Source organism: Bactrocera dorsalis, chromosome 5, assembly GCF_023373825.1.
Source record: "Bactrocera dorsalis isolate Fly_Bdor chromosome 5, ASM2337382v1, whole genome shotgun sequence".
Lineage (NCBI taxonomy): Eukaryota > Metazoa > Arthropoda > Insecta > Diptera > Tephritidae > Bactrocera > Bactrocera dorsalis.
Window position 1 is genome coordinate 71,886,756 of NC_064307.1, and position 21,860 is coordinate 71,908,615.

A 21,860-nucleotide genomic window follows, 5' to 3' on the forward strand; every position below is an offset into this window, starting at 1 on the left:
ACATCTCAGCTACGGCGGCTATATTTCCTTTGCGTGCTTCGGTCGGTATGAAAATAACTTTTCCAAGATGACCTCTACTGCCGATGGTTTTTCAAGAACTCGAAGGCGTTTTTATTCTTAGTAAAAACCACAAAACGGTATATAGTATAAAAGAAGAGTAGTTTCCCCAATAATTGTCATCCATTTGTAACTACATATGTATTATTCCATTGTGGGTCAAGAAAATAGATCAAATAGTTAGCTAATAATAGATAGATAAACTAGATATTTACTTACTTCGAGGTCTCCAATTACTTAAAATGGTTTTAAAAATTAAATCGACAGTGTACAAGATTAACGGTTCCATTAAATTTCGCTATTTAGCATATTATCACTTTTGAATCTAAAATGAGCATGCACATAAAGTATAGAAACTAAATTTATGTAAGCAAAGTATTAAATTTTATTATTATGATGATAGCAGAAAGGTAGAGAGAAATGAGAGATGGGTGAGATTATGTGACTTTGGCGTGGTTGGAGACCTCCTTGGCAAATGTCACAGAGAGTTATAGATAGTCGAGTTTATTAAAGTACATACTATATATGTATGTATGTATACTATCATACCATGATACGATATCATATGAGAATAGAATGAACTATGTACGGTCACTTTTATGATGACTTTGACAAGTAATTCTTAAAAAAACTACTTAAACTAATAAAGTTTTTTTTATTATTTAAAATGATATGCAAATAAGTTATGGTAGTTTAAGGGGGATGTAATACATAATCTTTAGTACGCCACCGATTAGATAAATAGAACATTTTGGGGTAATAGAAAATAAGAATGTTAAAAGTTATGTCTTCAGAACCTTTTTTTTTGTTGACTTTAAGGCATTTTCCAGGTGTTAAGCATAGTATGTGAGATCCCACGAGAAAGCGTCACTCAAAAATTATTACTTTGTGTATTCTATACACACATACATACATACATATGTTTGTACATCCCACAATGAATATAATACATTTTTGATAAGGGCACAAGCCCACAATTGTTTATTAACAAACAAGTAATAAAAAAATAAGAATAATTTAAAAGAAAGATAGAAAAGTGACTCCAAGCCAAACTAGTTTGAAGAAAGGTTGCTTGCCAGCAGCTGGGCTGGGCGAGCCTCGTTATTGGCAGCAGCATTTAAAGGCAGCGAATTAATTATATTGTTGCCCACGTTCGATAACTGCATGCACAATGCAGCAAAGTAAATGAATAGAAAAAAAAAACAAATAAAAAGCATTAAGAACCAACGGGGTTCAACAGTTCACTCCATGCTGCAACAGATAAACGCTTGATACACTCGTGTGCTTGTATATACTTATGTACATATGTATGTATGTTTGTACTCTCGTTACTGCTTTTTTCCACGATCACCCTCTTTGATGGCGTGTTAGAAAAACGTTAGAAAAATACTCGTCAAATGCGTGGGGCTCGACTGCATTGTGTTGCTGGAGACACACAGCCTACCGAAAAAGCATCAAACGTATTGTGAAAGAATTAAAAGCAAAACAAAACACCACAAAACAATATCAAGAGCCAAAACAAACCACTAGAAAACCCTACAATTTGAAGCATTTAGCGTTGTTGTTTTGATTTCAAAGTTTATTTCATATTTTATTTTGATTTCGTGTTCTCGCTTTAGTGTCTACGAACGACCTCAACGCCGTTTCGCCTAACAAACTCAACGCACACAGAAGCGGCCACACTTTAATTAAACTTCATTTACTTAGTGAGTACGAGTAGTATACACATGTGTTTGCACTACCACAAGCTTACTTGCTTACATACTTACACAAAGACATATGTATGTATGTACATATATTCAAACAGCTTTTATGAGTTTGGCAGAACCACTTTGCAGTTAGAAAGACAGTGGCCAGTAAAATAAACACAAAAACGCATACATAGTGATAGTGCGGGTGGGAGTTGTTTGTCCACCCGTGAGCGAAGACCTCCAGTGAGTGATCCCACCAAGCTTATAATACGCTGTGAGATAGAGAGAGGGAGAGTTTGCAAACTTTTTACACCAATATGACTCCAACGTATGACAACAACCGGTTCAGGTGTTTATATACCCCAAACCAACACAATTACGATTTTTGTTTTGAACTCCACTCAGCGGCTGCTGTTTTCTCATTGATCTGTTATTGTATGAGAGAAGATTTTTTCTTTGAGATTTCTTGGTTAGGGACGTTGTGGATTCGTAACATAAAATAATATAACAAAATTTAACATAATGTGAATTAAATTCTTAAAATAGAGCAATTTTTATTGAGAGAAAAGTTTTCAAAAGAGAAAAGTTTTGAAACAACCTATTTTCAATAATCAGAAATATGTTTGTTAAATAGTAAGATAAATTTCTACTAATTCGTGCACAACTCGGACTTACAGGCAGCTTTCTAATTACTTCAAAAGTGTAGAAATTTTTGTTCTAGATATCGCTTTGGACTTTATTGTTATCAACGAACTCCTCGGATCTAAACGATTATTAATTTTGTGAAATTTTGAATCTACCCTACAACGATTTTGATAATTTTTTAAGCTTATAAATTTTAAGATTAAAACTTTCTAAAATCCAAAATCAGCAATATATATTTTAGCCCTTTGAAACCCAATTCCTTACATTTTAAATTACATTTTATGAAATATTTCGGCTATATTATATTAAGTTTATAACACGAATTTTTATATGTTCTTTATTTTTAATTTTATTTATTAGCATCCCTATTGCAAACTCATTACATCTCAACAGATCACAGCTTGGCGCTCACAGCTCCACAATGGCTCCACATTCGCCAACACACTATACATGCCAACAACACACTCCAACGACTGCCAGTGATCACGACACCAGCGTGAGTTGTAAAGTTTTGCAAAGTGCTGAATTCAGTCTCGTTTTGACTCTTTCGTTTGTGTGACGTAGTCTCGTTGGCGATCGGTTGAAACGCGTGCTTTCTTGTCGGTACACAAATATTTTTGTTTACACATTACGAGCCTTTACTAACATACGAAGTTAAATTGGTGCGCGAAGAAAAATAAATTTAAATAACAAATTATATGCGAACAAACTAAAACTATTGAATATTTAAAAATTGTGTGCGAAGTGTGTAGAACTCTTAAAAACAAATAATAATATACTTATCGTGACTGCTATTTTATACTGTCAAACGGTTCTGTGTCAATTTGTTAGTGTGAAGTTTGTTGTAACATTAAAGAGTCGTAGTGGAAACGACTACTCATAAAACGAGCGGAGTAAATAAATTGTAAACTAAAATTATATTATTTTGTTTTGCTCTGAGCTATGTGTGGTGATTTTTCATTCATTCGAAACATTTAAAAAGCATAAAAGAAGCCGGTCAATCGGCGCGCCGAACATTTGCTAAGTTCATTAGCGTTTCTACACTTTATTAACTACTTCTACTTATGAACTTCTAACCGAATACGAATTCACGCTTTTTGGCATGCGGACAATTATTTATTTTATTATTTGTTGTTGACGTCTCGAAAGAGTGGCCATCGCGTGTTTTTCTTGATTCCGGATATTATAGCATAACGCGGGTCGTGCAAATGAAAAAAGTGATGCAAAAAATGTTAGAAGCTATAATTAAAATCGCATAAGAATTAATAATTATTAATAAAAAAAAACTTTTCCACAACGAATGCAAAAATTGCGGTAAAAAATATTAAAATCTTGCGAACATTTTCTGCTGAGTTCATACTGGGAATTAAAAGTGCAAAACTAAAAAAAATTTTAAAACTAAAAGTAAATAATTTCCTGAACGCACCAACTAAACGAATATATAAAATAAAACTATTTTTAATAACAAAAATCTTTTTATATATGCTATATGTGAGTTTATAAAATTGTGTTCATATAAAATGTTTTCGAAGTGCTGCAATTATTATTAATCATTAAAGTATAAATTATCGAAGACAAGTAGCTTCATAGAGGATTTTTAAAAGGTAAGTGTGGAATAAATTTTGATTATTTTACAATATTTAGATATACAATTTTCTTTTATTCATTTTAAATTTTTAACACAAACAGGTTATAATATGTTTTTTTTTAATATTTTATAAAAATTGCTCTAGATTTTCTATAAATTTCATTATTCTATAATTAAGACCATATTATTTAAACTACACCAGCTTAGAGCCTCAATTACTGATATGACTCAAAGTAGTAAAATAACAACATTGTTTTCTGATAGCAGTGCTTTTAGTAAGTACTTTTTCACAGATCTTGAGACTTCCTTTATAAGGTTAAGTGTTTCGTTAAATGACAAAGCATGTCAGAAAGATTGTAAGAAAAAACTGTAACAACCTTTTTGGAATGAATAAATGGTATTCAAATTCATTCGGCTGAAAAAGAGTCTCTATAATTTTAGCGCTTTGAAAAATTCGAATGTAATCATGATTCCAGCTCCACTTTAAATGGTTGCTGTTATTACAGTTTTTCTATATTAGAAGAACTTTTAGACCATTTATAATTTTGTCTGGTTTTGCAGCGTACAGAGAGAGAACCGAATTGTTAATGTTAAGAATTATTGCTCCTTTGTGGTTCTCAGCATAATTGCATCAGCGTTTTGTTTTTATAAAATCTATTTGAAGGGTTTGGAATATTTCTATATCAGGCTTCTATCATGCTCCTCCTCACTGCGTTACATTGGCCGCCGCCTTTGTCCTTAAAAATGTTGCCGGCCAATGCTCTAGGCATATGTGAAGACCACTGATCGATATGTTCAAACATGCTCATATTACCCATACTTAAACGCATATACTTAAGCCTTCGCTCTTCCATTAAGCTAAGTTTCAAGGTTGGGAAGACAAGACGTGTTTATTTTAAAAGATTCTCAGCACCATTTAAGCATTACAAACAAGCTAAACATGTTGCAGTTCAATAATTTTAACCAGTTTATGATAATACGAGCACAAAATACAAAACAATGTTAATAACAATGTGAATATGACATTTTCATGGGCGGCAAGACAACGCTAAAGATAGGAGCCCAATATGAAAAGGAGAGTAGATCTGACAAAACGACAAAGTAAAACGAAGCAGATGACAAACAATTTGCCACAATATTAAGGGGAACGAACAAACATATTTACACGATACACATCGAAATCATGCAATCAGGCTGAAAAAAGAGCCGAACAGCAAAAATTAAATGGAAAATCAGTGCAACAAATAAAGAAGTGAGGAGCAAGCAAAAATATACGAACCACAGTACACGTAACAACAACAATACGAGCATATGCACAAATGCTATTCGCATGTAGGCTGAGTTTACAACAACAACCGCAGTCAGATCGAGAAGATACGCAACCAATCAGCCAACCGTCGAAGCATGGATGGATGGATGGATGGAGAAACTGATGATTGGACGATTGTATGGCTATAGAAGCATATGTGCATATATTTGCGACTTATGTATGCATGCTGCTTATATTGCTCAATAATATTGCCCACTATGCCGATTTGCAATAGCAACTGCAGCCACTCCAAGAGCAGCAGCAGCAGCTGACAAGATAGTCGAAGAAAGACAGGCATCTATCTACATATGTATGTATGTAGGGGTGCAGGCTGCCAACTTGGCTGCCGCGTAGGCAGTTGGCTGCAAAACCACCTATAAACAATAGTGGCAATAAGACAATACGGCGCATGTGCATGGCTTTGTAATAACATTGTGCACACGAGCATGCGCAGTTGGGGTAGGACGACAGTCTGACTGTCTGACGTGACGGCTAAATGAAGGAAGCGAAAAAGAAGTTTTCGAGCAAGAAAAAAACTTAAACTAGTGTTAATAGCAGTCAATTCAAGCGTTAGATCGTCAACTAGTCAATGTTGCAGGAAGAGCGTGCAGCGCGGCGCATTTTAGATTGTTAGTCAGCTGTGCGATTTGCCAGTCGCTTAGTCAATTAGTCAGCCAACCGTTGCGGTGAATACATACATAGACGTAGTCAATTGGCAGCGGTTGTCGGCGGTTTTATGCAATACCAAACAATTGGCCACAAATTGGCTGAAGACGAAAAAGTGTCGGTGGTAAATGTTAATGCTAATGGCGGCAAACGACACACCTTTCTTCGGGCGAAAAAGTCGTCTGCGAAGGCTTGAAGATGTCTGTGCATATATGTGTATGCAATTATTTACGATTTATAGTAACTTTGTGTAGGAAGTTATTGATTTATAGAGGAAAACTTAGATGTAGCGCTTGTGATGCATTTTATAGCGACCAAAGTCCGATATTAGCGCTTTCGAAAAGTTAAAAATACTGCAAATTAGATTTGATATTTTTACAGGGGATGATATACAATCGCTATGATTAAACTATTATTTGCTGGTATTAGCTCTATATAAAGTTTTCTTGATATTATTTGCCAATATCTTCTTTCTTACGTCTTCAACTTGTTGATGAGATGAAATACTTTATTCTTGATATAAAGATTCTTTTAAATAATGAGGAGAGAGTAAGGAAGGTTTTGCCTTAGGAATAGGTTACGACTCTCACTAAAGGTGCTGTTTTGACTCTACGAAATCTTAGTCAAGCCAATAATATTCTAAGGTGTATTCGTCTGATGGAGAGCATTCGAAAGGGCTACACTTGCTATGAAGCTTGAAATTGTCCAAAAAGCGGCTTTTATAGGGCTTTTTCTCTACTCAAATACCGTCGAGAGATATCTGGATGAGAGATAAGAGAGCAGTCACTGGAGAAGAAGTGTAGTGAGCTTTTTCACAGTAGATCGAAACTTTAGTCTCTTTCAGGTAGAAGTGGCTACAATTAAGGTGGCGGTGGGCATACTGCTACAAAGTGCAGTCTCATTCAGGGAAGTGAAGCTATTCAGGTATCTGCTCTCCCTAGAAATAACAACAAGTTACTTCATCATCAAAATGGTTTGTGTGCTTAGTCGTAGCGATATGTAACTGCAAAGGCGATGAGCTGGCCAAAAGAGGTACCCTTGCTTCGCTCACATCGGAATGAAACCGAGTTGGATCTCCATTGGCCATAGCCTTGAATTCTAGCTTTAGACCTGTAGATCTTGCGTGTGCTAATCTGTTTGAGTAGCTGGTAAAGTTTGTTCGATTCGCTACTCTCGAATATTTGGCGAATCGGATAAAAGTTTAAATTGACATTTTTCATGTACCGAACTTCTTTTAGCTCACTTACGAATATCTCATATTTATAGTTAAGGTATTGCGTCACTTTTTTCGGTGACGTGGAAAATACTTTATCTAATAATTATACTGATATTAAAATGAAAAATCACTGCTTTTTGCTGATGTCTTCGTCACTCAACCTAAAAAATCGTACTATTCACCGCATATCTGGCTTGTCACTAACGTTATCTCCTTAATGTTTTTACAAATTGATAGTTTAGAAAAATGATTCACTAAAAAATACAGATCGCACAAATTTAGTCATGTTTTCTAACGGTAAAATAAGCTAATATTGACTATATAAACATTTTATCATGCTGATGTAGTAAATATGATAAGAGCCTTACATAAGGGTATTCACATATGCTAAATTGACTAATGGATACACATACTACTTTTACCCACTTATCTGCATGTTTGTTTGTAAATGTGTTCCTATAAAGATAAAGATAAATTGCTAGTGTACGAGTGTACGGCTGTGCAGCAAACTAATTGGATAACTGTAAATTGGCAAAGCAATTTTTGGCCATTGAACCGATTGAGATAAAAAAACGGCGCGTATTTAGGCACGCTTCGGTGTATGTATGTAGAATATATGTTTGTATGTATTTGTGTGCATTTGAAAAGTACGAGATATCTAGTTCCACAATTATATACGAATACGTGTACATTTCCAGGTAGATTTGCATTTAAATTTCCGCAGCGATTTTCGTGATTTTCGCATTTTAAAAAATTGTCAAAATTTACATATGCACCTTACCTATGCACATACATACATATGTGCTCTTAGCAGCACTATTAAACGGCATACCCTCCCGAAAGCTTTTAATATATACATATGTATATGATAAATGCAAATAGCATACGGAATTATAAGAAGTTTCGTTTTTTAGCGCACAGCGTGAAATTAATGAAAAAGCTGAAAGGGGGAAAAAATAGGTGTGACCCAGTAAAAAAAAAATCGCAAAATGGCAAACCGTTATGTGCCTTATGAGGTTGTGTTTCGAATTATTGCAAAGTTATTTTTAGAAATTTATAGACACCTTGCAAACACTTCTGCAATAAAAGGTGTTGATGGCGCGCTTGAATGTAAATTTTATGCAAATCAGGTACATGTGTTGGGAATATGTAAATTAAATAAATATATAGTATATCTATATTCAGGCACGCATTCGTGTTGATTAAGTGCTCAACGGTTCTATTTCCATTTTTACAAAAATGTAGAAGCTTCGATTGAAAATTCTGGTATTTATTCTATTAACAAAAAAAAAAAACACGTTAACTTCAGTTGTAATGAGTCTATAATACCCTTTACAAATAGAAAAGATTCCTTACAAGAATTTGATTTGGATGGATCAAATTGTAAAATGGACGAAGGGGTACATACCACCATCCAGCTATTCTTTTGACTTTTCCGAAAACTAATGGTTTCGTTTGCAGCATAAGGAGCTTGAAACACCGGAGCGATGCTTCGGGCAATAAGCCATGCAAAATTGCGTGAAGATAGACACTCTTGCGTTGGACTCATCAGGTTCTGATCCCAGCTAAAATTTGTCACTATTGAATCCAAATGATGTTTTTTCGCGTTTAAACAGCAGAGTCTGATTTTTCCTATCCGTCAATTTTCGACGTTTTATGAAACTATTTTTTTATTCCAATTTTACCGTGCGATTCTGTAATTTGAGACAGTCTCAAGTCTCTAAATTTGAGATTTTAAGTTAGAGACAATTTTTGATACTTGAGACGATATTGCTATTCTGTAAGAGACAGTCACAAAATCTATTACATTTCATTATTCAGAGATGCTTTTTACACTTGAATGAAAATAAATATGTCGATAACAAATATTAAATTTCCTATAACATAGTCAAAAAATATAATTATCAATAAAAATAAAAATATATGTTGACTTTGTTTCATAATATTTACGAAATTTATGTAAAATTGATTTATTTTTCGTCTATTCGTGTTTGAGTTGCTTAAAAGATATAAAGAAACGACAATCGATTAATATCTATGATGATCTCTATTCAATATATTCAAAATGGCAGACAACAGCTCTTTTTAGTTTTGTGACCTGCTAACTACCATGTCTCAATATTTTGAGGACTAACGCTAGAGACTGTTTAGTGAATAGTAACTAGTCTCAAATTGAGATTTACCTCAAAATGTCTCAAATAGAGACTAGAGACTGGTTACAGAATCCCGCTATTAGATTTATCAAAAACTCTCTATTCATTGCATCTTCTAATTTTAGTCATAAAATGTACGCTTATAAGGTCTCTTTGCTTTTGCAATACATGTACTTGTATGTTTGAATGTGCGTACTAGTGCATCTCACGTGACCATTTAAGTCTAACCGCATTGCTGTTAATCTCGTTGCCACTTAAGATAAAACCAGACTTCAGCTGTGACATTTACCACGCGCTATGCTGCCAGTTGGCTTAAACGCATGCGACTACATAAACACATACTTCAATTTGATAAATGTATATATTTATTGTTGTTGTATGAGCATTTTCTTTATATGCGCATAGATTGTTTGCGTCACACCAAAACACAGTGCTACGGTAATTTCCACAAATAAAGCGAGTACAAACGAGGCTAGCGTCCTCAACATATAGAATACCAGTACCATACGAGTACAAATGATCTGTGCGCAAGCGTACGAAAGTGGCAGCAGAGAATTCTGTATTTCGTGCGCATTTTGTTGACATTATTGCAGATAAGAATGAGAACGCTAGCGAAGAAATGAAGTAAGAAGAATTACTGCTTAAAAAATCCAAAGCGAGCAGCAGCGTAGGTAGCTTGAGATGTGGTACACACATATGTATGTGTATGAGAGTTGGTACAAATGGCAGACACGAACGTGCGTACTATATGTGCTAAATTATGTACATACCATTAGTACAGACACTACTTGTAAATATGTACTGTACATGTGTATTTAGTACACACATGCAGCAGGCAGCGTATGTATTGCCCATATCCACGCTTGCGGCCACTTTTCGCGTTGGAATCGCATGAAAATGTCCGCAAAATAGGTCAATTTAAGGCAGCAGTAGTAACTGGAAACAGCTAATAAATACAACACAGAAGACTGTGCTCTTTTTGCTGCTGTATCTGAACTTTGGGCGTGCTTTTAGGCCTCTGTACGGCTGCTCAGGCGCTGTTGTTGTCCGTTACGCATGCGTGTACATAATCGGTCAGTGTGATTTTTTTCCATTTATTTATTTATTCATTGGTCCGTTTACTGTATGCCTTGTTAGCTATTGTCTTCAGCATTTCTTTTCTTTATTTCTTTTAAAACACCGTGTTTACGTGCATTTATTTGTGTTGTTCGATTTGGCACTTTTTTCACGCTCATAAATTAAATGGTGCAAACGTGCTGAATGGTCCAAGAGCAGGCGACATTTAGATATGGTTTTGTTTTGGGTAGCGTTCAATGGTACATTGTTAGTTTTGGAGTTGCCAATTTGGAAAAAAAAGAAATTGAAGTAATGGAAAAGAAAGTTTTTATTTTAAAAAATTTTTTATGGTTGTCCATGAATGTGGCCTTATATCCCCTATATACTATGTACTTTAGAGATATCAATCGGAAATTTTGCATATGCCCATCCACCCAAAGAAGCTGCTCATTTGCTGGAACCCCCGATATCGGACCACTATAGCTTATAGCTGCCATATAAACTGAAAGATCGGAATCAAGTGCTTGTATGGAAACTTCTTTGACGAGATATCTTCACAAAATTTTGAAATGTATTATTTTCCGAAGCATCGGTATAATCTCCGAAAAAATTGTTCACATCGGGCCAGTACAGTATATAGTTACCATACAAACTGACCATTCAAATTCAAATCCTTATAAGGAACGTTTTGTATTTGTGAAGGGTATTATCGCTTCGGAGTATTCGAAATAAACGTTTCTCCTTATTTTCTTTCTTAGAATATTAGTAGTTGGCAACTCGTGTTTGACTTTTCGACTATCCCTTGTGTATGTATGTTCATGTACGCCGGTCAAGCATTAAGCAAACAGCCAAACATCTGTGGCAACATTATCTAATACGATTTTACTATGTATATAATGTATGTACAATGTGTGTCTATTAGGAAACATCTGTGCATTAGCGTACGAGTCCAGCGATAGTCTTATCAATAAGTTTGGTAATATTCATTACTTTACAGCTGCACATTGTACTTATTAAAGACAAGAAAAACGTTCCAACGTACAAATTGTCGTATACTATTTTTGGTAATTTTATAATGTATGTATGTATGCTTTTCCGGGGACTCTAAATTATAGTAATAAATAACAGAGTTCTATTTAAATATTTCTGTGTAAAAATTTATAATGCCTTGGCTTCGTGACCATTACTCAAAATTAAATTTACTGATAATACAGTGAGTTTAAACACTTCTCCATGAATCCATCATACTGCTTTTCTTGGAAGTAACTCGGACTTTTGAAATGGAAAAAAAAGTATTTTTCTGAACATACATGCACATACTTGTATATATTCAATGAGCCGTACGTCTGTAACAAATTATTCCAATATTTATTAAAAAAAAATGTTGACTATCCATGCGCTAAGTTATTGAAGAATAGGTTTATAAATTGCATTTCAGCTTATATTTTTTATTATTCACCCATACAAGTGCATTTAACGAAACACGAAATACCACATACGTTACTTTATTTTGACCTTGTAACTCTTAATCATAAGTACACAATCATCTATAGTCCTCGTTTAAGTACTCACGTGCCTATATTCCCCCATACATTACATTAGTTTATGATTATTGCACTGTGTTTTCAAGTTTCTATAGTTCGTGACATCATCTAAGCACAAAGAAAACCATAAAATGCATTTCCCAGCAAAAAACAATAATAACAAATATATATTTACATTTCCACAGTTCCACACGACCTCAGTGATAAACTCATACTTATTGCGATTTTGTTATAGCTAATGACTTAATATCCGTAGGAATGTTTTCAAAGTCACCGCTTTATTGTCGACTTAGTAATGGTTGCATAACCGCCCAACCGATTTTCAAATAAATTTATGTGGCTTTCCTTTCAAACTATTTATCAATAGTTGTTGTCACAATTGTTGTGGTAGAACATGATAATTTCTCCCATACATAGTCTGCGGCGGAATACTTTATAGTTTTTAGATATAAAATATCACTTATTTCTGTCTAGTATTATCTTTTTAAAGCTTATGTTGAAATGTTGTGGTATTTAAGTGTTGGCGGTATAGTTCTTAGTTAATGCGAGCGTCGGCTATTTGCTATCAAAGTCCTCACAAAATAACAAATCATGTTCCATTTTCTGTAGACAGTGAGCTCTCAATTATCTAGTTCTTTTTTGTGGTTTTAAGTCACTGAGAAAGTGTTTTGAAATGTTGCAAAGTGTTTATAATCGGTACTGGTATTTGCATTTAGAGCTGCTTTATGCCTAATTCTTATATATGATATATATTAAGATATTGTCTGGCCTTGTATCTTAAATTCGCAATTTTTTTTTTTGATTTTTCATTATTTATACCAGTTGCTTGTTCGATTCGCTACTCTTCTATATCCTTTTGGTTGAACTAGCAACCGCTGGATTAATTAAATTCTCTCTAAATTAATGAATTCAGTTTTAATTATATCTTGTACCATATAAATTAATCTATTTAGTTTAATTATATTTCCTGGAAAAAATCTCTTATGCTTTAGTACCAAGTTTCAATCAATCCAACTAAGTTGTCCCTAAATTTCTCCAACTTGATTTTCTCTATACTAACAGCATATTGATTAATAACCTTAATCACCTGTCAAGGCTTAATCGGCAGCAAATTAATGTTTTATATAACAAGAGAGAGAGAAAGTTGTATACAGCTTTCATCAATTACTCCACAGGCGTCATGGACCAACGCTGCCCCGTGAAAAATGTGTCCTAAATAAAGTAAATATGATAATTTTGCAAAGATCTGCTTTTGTATACCCACTATATCATTTAATCGCCAGTTGTGAACCTAGTGCTCACCTAATAAATTTTAATTATTAAAACTAGTGTGTATCTTTGTGTATATGTATCTATGCAGTTATTGGGCAAATAATTATGTTAAGCTGCTTTCCGCTTTGAAATGCCGAGCGGATTTCAAATGTATTTCTTCTATTTGGAATTTCGTTTTACAGCCAGTTTTCTCTCTGATTCTGTCTTAATTATGGAGTTAAGCTCATTATGAAAGATATTGGCATTTATAACATCAGTTATGCAAAATCAGATTTATGACAGGACATTTGTTATCTTTAGGTTTTATAAAGGCTTTAAAAATGTCTGTAAAAAGTCTGTTTGATGCCTGTTACATTTGCGAAATTATTTCGAATTTGTGTTGCCTTAAGTTTTTATTTAGTTCAAAGTTGATATATGAAGATTGCTGTTGCCTTGAACCGTTTGCACGGCAGTCGAATTCACATAACCGAACAAATATGGTTTTATACTCAGCCGAAGAATTATTGAACTATCTGCAACAGTTCCCAAAAATGATTGAAGATAAGTACGTTATGCTGTCTCAGCCATAAATTCATAAATAGAAAAGCATAGATCAGAGAATTGATTCAGCCATCTGTCAGTTAAGTTCTGGTTAACTTAACCAACACTCTTCATTTCGGTACAGAACCTTTTTTTATCAGAGCTTAAAATTCCTTTAATATTTTAACGTATGTATGTATGTACTAATAACGGCATTTCCACCAAAAAAAAAGAACAGAAAATCGTAAAATTGCGCACAATAATTGCCTGCTTTTGGTAGTTATCTACGAGTGTTTAGTTCACTTCTTTTCACGACAATTTTTCACGTCTGCTTTTGCTTTTGCAGCTGTCACTCAAAGTTTTTTAATTTTTTTAATGTAATTTAAGCTTTTGTTTCTTGTGTTTTTCCAAAGTGATTTAGCGATTTTTGTTGGCTTTAACTTGTCATTGGTTTGACTTGAGTTTTCACGCTTCACAATTTGGTGCGTGAGATATTTTTTTGTTTCGCTAACGGTTTTGGCGTGTCTCTTTGCTACCACATAGTTCGGGCAATTTTTGCTAAATTTTCATTATTTTTTGGATTCCCATGAGATGCAGTTTTTCTACGCTGCGTGGCATTTTGATTATCGAAATTAAAAGTGTTATAATTGTGGTAGACAACGAGGTCTGGCGAATAGAGTATTTTGATTGACGGTTGGGTTGTTTTAGTTGAGTCATGCGGGTGTTTACTTGAATTTTTTTTGTGTGGATATTTTCGCAATCGGAGTATTGTATAAGATTTCTTAAGCGATAGCGGGTTGCAGCAGGAAAAATAGTTTGACTATTTCTTCTAGATTTTGTGGAGTTAAGTATTATAACAAATCAGTACTGAATGGCTTCTAAGTGGTTAGGTTAGGTTACGAGATCGATCCTGAGAGGGATCTCACTTGGACAGCTTAGAACGCCGTTCCGTCGTGGTACCTAACTTCTATATATTGATCTAAGCCCTTAAGAAATCACATGACCTGCTAGGTGATTAAATGTTAGACCCATTTCTTAACCCATTTAGTGCAGCTTTCTTTTGCTATTTTCTTTCTTGTTTCTGCTTAACAAAATAAATATAAAAATTAATTGTTTATGTGATCAGTTCAGAGATTGTTACTCAAGTTAATAACTGTTGATCCGAACCTCTTTAACTGCGGCAAGCTATACGCATGCTTGGTCGTATTAACCTTTGAAAAATCACCTAATCCCATAAATGACTTTAATGCTCATAACTAAAGTAAAAATGTGATTGATTGTCATTTTTGACGGCGTATCCACCCACAACTCAAGCAATGGGCGCTAGATTTGCGAACTTCACACCAATGTTTTCAACACTTGACTGGCAATTAAAACATTTTTACAAAATATGCCAATAAATCAAAAATGTCAGACGCACGACAGGTTTCTGGTTTGCTTATGCTACGCGCATGCCCATATGTATATGACCACAGGCTGTAGGCTACAGCTGACTTGCAATGAAATGAAATGACATAAATTCCGCGACTCAGCGGCGCGGCACAAGTGTCAGTGTGGTGGCGAGTCAACTGACGCAGATATAATTGACAACAATTTCCAACGTGGGAAAACGAGTTGCAGTTTAACATGCAAAAACTGTAGCAAAACAATATGCAAATAGACGAAATATTGCACGACAATAAAATGGAGTAAACATATGTACTTATATGCACACGTATGTACGAGGCATGTCTGATATATACTTAGGCTCTTTATTTTCCTCGGCACAAACTCGGGTAAAGTCCACTGTTTCGACTGTTTCTTGGTCTATGGTGGACTTCACTTGAGCGCTGCTTGGCGCCAATTGGAGATTCAAAGCGAAGCCAGGTCCTTTTCCACCTAGTCTTTCAAAAGGAGTGGAGGTCTTCCTCTTCCTCTGCTTCCCCCGGTGGGTACGAATACTTTCAGAGCTGGAGTGTTTTCGTCCATTTGGACGACATGACCTAGCCAGCCCGATTTTTTTCACAAATATGTAAGGCTTAATCACTGATCGATACTTTCTTTTTACATCGCTAAAATCTGCAGACTCACCTGATTTTCCACGAGGTTAATACATCGGCTATGCACTTTTCGAACTACCCTTTCTGGATACCAGGAGTGTTGTGTGGTATACTAAGCATAGAGTATAATAAAAATATTTAAAATATATATAGTATATATAAAGTTTCGAAAATGCAGCGAGAACGCGCTTAAGAAAATAGATAGCAAACCGCAACAAAAAAAAAGAGAGCCTTGTGCAATGCCCCATTAAACTCGCGCACAAATTGAGCTAACAAAAGTACGAAAAAGAAAACAATGCAAACTCATCAAGAGACTATATGCTAAAAGCTAAGTAAATAGCTGGAGGACGCACACCGCTTTTACTACTTTATTTTGTACTTTAACCGCAAGGTCCGAGGTGTTGGTGGGATTTACTAGTGTCTAAACAAAACCCAAAGCGTTGCTTTGTGACTGTGGAAACCACGCCATTGAATGCGCTCGGTATGCAAAATTCATGTTGTCGTTGTTTTCGTGGCTGCCGCCACTCGTGATATTGCGGTTAGAGCTGCGCGTACAAGTACGTTTAGTACTGGTTAGAGCTGCGCGTGCGCGCCTAACTCATCGAGCCTGGCAGATATTTAACAGCTAAGTGTTTTGCATGCGCTCTTTCTAACGTTAACTTCTTGTTTTTGTGTGCTTGCTTTATTTTTATTGCTTTTGCCCATTGTTGTGCTGTTTTATTTACCTTTAGCATGCGATTTGCATAGAATGTGCGAAAATGTGAAAACTGTGAAAATATGCACACTTTGCATGCACAACGAACGCTCTTAAGTTAAATATCACTCACGCGATCCTAAGTGTTGGGAAGTACTGTTATACGCAGACGCAGTTAGAGCGCATTTGAGATGCTGTGATAAAGGCGTGAAGTGTAGCATCAAGTCACTAAGCGGGCTGAAGATCACTTCCAGAGTGACGAAATGCGTAGGCCACAGGTTTGGAATTAGGTTGATATGAGTTTTTGCTGCGAATGCAAAGCAATTTCTTAAAATAACACATTAATATTAATATAAGTCGAAAATGTGCATAGTAACCATCAAAATAATTTATGATGGGTTGACTTGGCGTATGAGTGATGTCAAATAAAACGATGTAGTCCCTCAGGCATTAGGTAGTTTAGTTTTGAGGTATCAATTGAAGTTTTGCAGTTGTCGTTTTTTCACCAAAAAGCTGAATATTTGTCAGAACGGCCGATATCGGACTACTATTGCGTATAGCTGCTTACCAACTGACCTATCGGAATAAGGGGCTTGTATGGATAACTTTTTCATTTGAAGAGACATCTTCACGAAATTTGAGATAGCTAAGTTTTTAAGGCAATGATGCAATCTCTGAGGAAATTTTTCGGTTTGGATAGATATAGCATAGAGCTGTCATCCAAACGATCTGAAAACAGTGCTTCTTTGGAAAACTTTTTCATTTGATGATATACATATGTATATCTTCATCAGATTTTTCTGGAGCTATTGTCTAAGGTAAGGATGCTATCTCCGCAGAAATTTTTGAGATCAAGCCACTATAGCATACAGCTGTCATACAAACTGAGAAAGGTTCTTCTAAGTAATCTTCTGTATTTGTGAAACTAAATACAATGAAGAGCCATCATCTCAGTGTTTTTGTCCAGCTATGAGAGTTGTTCATATTTGGAGGTATGGCAGAAACTTGTGTTTTAAATTTATTCTTAGAGTTAGAAGCTATAACTCAGAACCACCATATATAAATAATCTCTCCTGTTAGCTGCTTGAAATTCAATGCTTTATAAAGTCACACCGTCGTGCTCATGCTAACTGAAGCAAGCATTGAGACTGCATTTCTACAATTGCATAGATCTGATATCAAAGTAATATGTAAATAATTTTTTATAAATATTTAATTATTATAAATATATTAAATAATGTGTGGAATTCATATTAGCATGAGCTTAGTGTCTTTACAAAGAAACAAGTTTCTCATTTTTAAGACAATGATTCAGCTGGGTGGGTGTGAGCAGCAAAGCGGATTTCTTGGCAACAATTAAATTATCGATTAAAAATAAACGCGTTGCACGTTTTAGTAGATGTACAAAGTAATTAACATACAGCAAGTGCCAATTTATTTATGACCACATGCTACAGCCCGCGATACACCCCAGCGTTAGCGCATGCGTCGCGCAATTGCAGCCGCTTAAGCTTTTAATTGCAATTATTTTTTAAACTGATGATTATACTTCAATCGCCGCTTATCGGTATTTTTTATTAGTGAGGTATCGTACTTTTTAACGGCGTAGCATGTGCACGGCGAATTCCTTCTTAATGCGAATTTGTCGTTATTTATGATCGCCATGAGAGATAAGTAGATTTTCGTAAACACATTTCGATGCCAAAGCTACATGAACAGCCAATATGCAAATGCATAAACAAACTTCAAAACACAAACAATGCCAATTTATGTGTTGAATTGAGAAAAGGTGGCCACTGTCAATGGTAGTCATGTTTCGTAATTAATTGCCATTGTAAATAGTGCCTGGCCAAGTTCATACATAACCGCCAATAAGCATAAGTATGCAAGTGCATAGCTATGCATGTACATTCGATTTTTTGTTTTTAATTTTTTTATATTCTGTATTTCAAGTTGCACTGCGCTTGTTGCATGTGTAGCTATAGTTAGCATAAACACAAATGCTGAGTGGCAGCACTTTTTTACACACAGTTTTACATGCGCTCTTATGTCTGTACATAGCGCATGCATGCCCAGCTACAAGCGCTGTAAGTGCACACTTATTGTATTTGTACGACCTTGAACACCTTTTCAGCGTTTCGCCGGCTCTTGGCTTGACTCGCTAACCACCACCTTAACCTTTGCTGGAGGTAGAGCCAACACCGCCGCGCCGCTGCCGCTGCTTGTTATGTTTCGCTGTGACAGCCTTACATTGCCGACCCGCTGTGTTATTTTGTTATTTCGTGGTGTTGCCTGCTCGCGTCAATGCTGTCTTTAAGATGCTTTTGCTATTATTAGCATAGCTACCGATCTACCGATCGCACCAGCGGTGCGACACTCCGCACTCTGCAACTGTTGGCCTAGCTGATATGCAGTTAGCTGGTGTCGTAGCTGTGGCTTTGGCAGCACTCCACTGCGCTTTGCTGACTGATTTATGCGCAGATATTGTTAATAAATAAATACATATGAATTACAATAATTAATACGATTGATTCTTTTTTGAGTTTTGCATATTTTTTTTATAATTTACATACATACATATTTTAGTCAAGCTAGCTAAGTGCTTGATGTGACAGCTTTATTAAGCGTGGATTTATCACAGTCTGTTGTTGCTGTAATGATTTGAGCTTTAAAAGGTCATAAATAACAATGAAATATTAGCGAATTGTGAGCACAAGTTACAGTTAATAGCGGTATTGTGCTTATATACTATACGTTTTTTTTAAGGTTATGGTTTTAGTTTATTTTCGGCTTGGAAAATGCCATCAATAGAATTAGGGAAAAAATCAGATAAAAAGTGCTTGTAGTGTCCAGCTAGTTTCGGAAGGTTTACAGAAATGTTTCAAGTCTCATGTAAAGCATTGTGAGTCCATTATAGATTTCGTTATGTCGTAAGATTAATATATTTTAGATAAAATATACTATCTTTCTTATGAACTTTTATGGATTAATTTAGAAATCATATAAATGTATATTCGACCGGGTCGCCAGAAAATCGCTGGCTTGAAACCGATTTGGGTCTGAAACCGAGTCATTTAGGCAAAATTATTCAAAATAGGCGCTTCTGCGTCGATCCAGCGCTGCCAGCGTGATATCCAAGCATTGAAGGCGTCTTCGGAATAGCCTTGAGAGCCGAAGTGTATGCTGCTTGGATCTCCTCTGTCATCTCAAAAGGCTTGCCTTTCATCGGCCTTTTCAAGGAAACAAAAACAGGCCGTGGGGCTACATCTGGGCTGTAGGGTGGCTGCGGAAGCGTTGGGATGCCAGCCTTGGTTAGGTAGCTGTTCACAAGAAAGGCGTTGTGAGCTGGGGCGTTGTCGTGGTGCAACTTCCAATCGGCTGCGATGTCTTATCCCACCCGATTGATCCTTCCTTTGAGTCTCTTGAGGACTTCCACTTAAAACTTGGCGTTGACGGTTTGTTTAGGGCAAAGAAATTCATGGTGGTAGATGTATTTGATGTCAAAAAAGACAATGAGCAACATTTTCACTTTGGATTTGCACATTCTTTCCTTTTTTGGGCGAGGAGACGCAGGTGTGTGCCACTCGGAAGTTTGCCTCTATATCCTGGCCTGGTTATGGCGACAAAGTAGGCGAAGCAAGAGATTTATGGTTAAATCAACTATTGAAACATCTGAAAATTGAAAATGGTGTTTAAAAATATTTAAAATTTTATTATTAGCGTAACAAACATTTATATCCAGCAGTAATTTATAGCTACTGTTTAATGGCTATACATATAATGTATTTTTCTTGTTTTTTAAACAACGATTTTGCTTCTCACCTCTCACCTTGACACTCACCTTCACACATGCGCACATTAAATTGCAAAATGATAATTAAAATTGTGTATAAATTTTTTTGAAAGGCCTTTGTCGTTAGCAGCGCTTCTGTGTTGCATCGCCACTCTTTCTTTAGATTGTGGTAATTAAGCTCTTTTTATTACTTTTTTGATTTCTGCAGCGTAATTGTGTTATTTAAAAGCAAAAAATGCAAATATTTACACTGAGAAGGAAATAAAACAGTTATGAGCCAACGACAACAATGAAATTCCATTTGCTGGAAATTATTGGCAACAACTGACTGTAATAAAAGGCGTTGCACAGTGGGTGTATTGCGGTAATAAATAATTAGCTGAAGAAAGTTGTTTTGTAGACATAAAAGTTCGTGAGTCTGTAGTTTGTTAGCTTAGATATAATCAAAAAGTATGGAAAATACCGTTATGTGTACACTTGCAATACTTTCTTAATTTTATTAACGCCTTTCAAAAGTTTGATAGACTTAAGAGCAGGAAAAGAGTAGAGCGCTTGTTAAATAAATAGCATTCAGCAAATAAATAATTGAGATATAAATTAATTTATATTCTTATATTTGCTTTTATTAATTAGAATTTCGATTCACATCAAATTGATTCGCTACAAACAATTTGAAAGGTGCAAATACAAAATTGATTTATATTCAACTGAACAACAAATTACTTAAGCAAATACAGACACATACATATGTGTGTATTTATGAGTAAATATATACACGTATGCATACAAGCACCTACTTATGTACCCAATTCCGTTTGCGAATCGCACAATGAATTCAAATTGCGGAGCACTTAGCATTCGAGCATTCGTGCTTTGAACAAAAACTGTGGGCCGATAGCGCATTAAAATATCTCTTTAATTAAATGAATGCCAATTAACCGTTGTTTGTTGTAGTAATTTCGCGCGGGCATGAACACATCTACACACGAGTCTAGGTTTTTGCATAGGAGTCTGCGTACTTATAGACCGAAATGAGATTAGTGGTCAATGCGCGTGGCGTCAGATGGGCTTAACCGGCTCCAAAGCCAAAAAGGCAAAGCATGCCAATGATTTTGGCACTGTCTGTGCTATGGCTTTGTAGCTGGATAATGGCGTTTCTGTTGAAGTTTGCCAGCGCAGTATAGCGGTAATTATGATAAGCAGCTGTAATAAATTTAAAAATATCGAGCCACATGTTTATTTATTTATTTATCTAAGCTTTATTGGCAAATTTTTTTGTGCATAAAAAACAACCTTGGTGTTATGGGGCAGAGCACAGCTCAGTGGCATTTCGGCGCATGACTGCATCTTAAAAGTAATACGATAGGTGGAATGTCTGTGTGTTTGACAGCTGCTGAAATGTACATCGCATTGTAGGAATTTATTGTGTAGTGGCATGCTTTTCCGTCTTACTCAATTTTAGATTAAGCTTTCGATGATTTGGCAAATTTTTACGGCAGACTTCATTTGGATTTGGTCCTTGTATTGCATAATTGCTTTTAAGCTTCCGCGATTTTAAATGTTTTATGTATGAAACTATTATTGAAATTGATCATTTGTTCAATTTTGATTTAAATAT

The 21,860-nt window shown here is 35.4% G+C and overlaps 1 protein-coding gene across 3 annotated transcripts in view; it reads left to right on the top strand.

The window, feature by feature from the left end:
* LOC105229436 (semaphorin-5B) overlaps positions 1–21,860 on the top strand; it is a 100,413-nt gene that overhangs the window by 11,672 nt on the left and 66,881 nt on the right. For 2 of the 3 annotated variants that reach the window (XM_049459049.1, XM_049459052.1), the window contains exon 2: positions 2,754–3,997. The gene's annotated coding sequence lies outside the window, so the exon portion shown is untranslated. The remainder of the gene's footprint in view (positions 1–2,753; positions 3,998–21,860) is intronic. The other variant, XM_049459051.1, reaches the window with a different exon arrangement.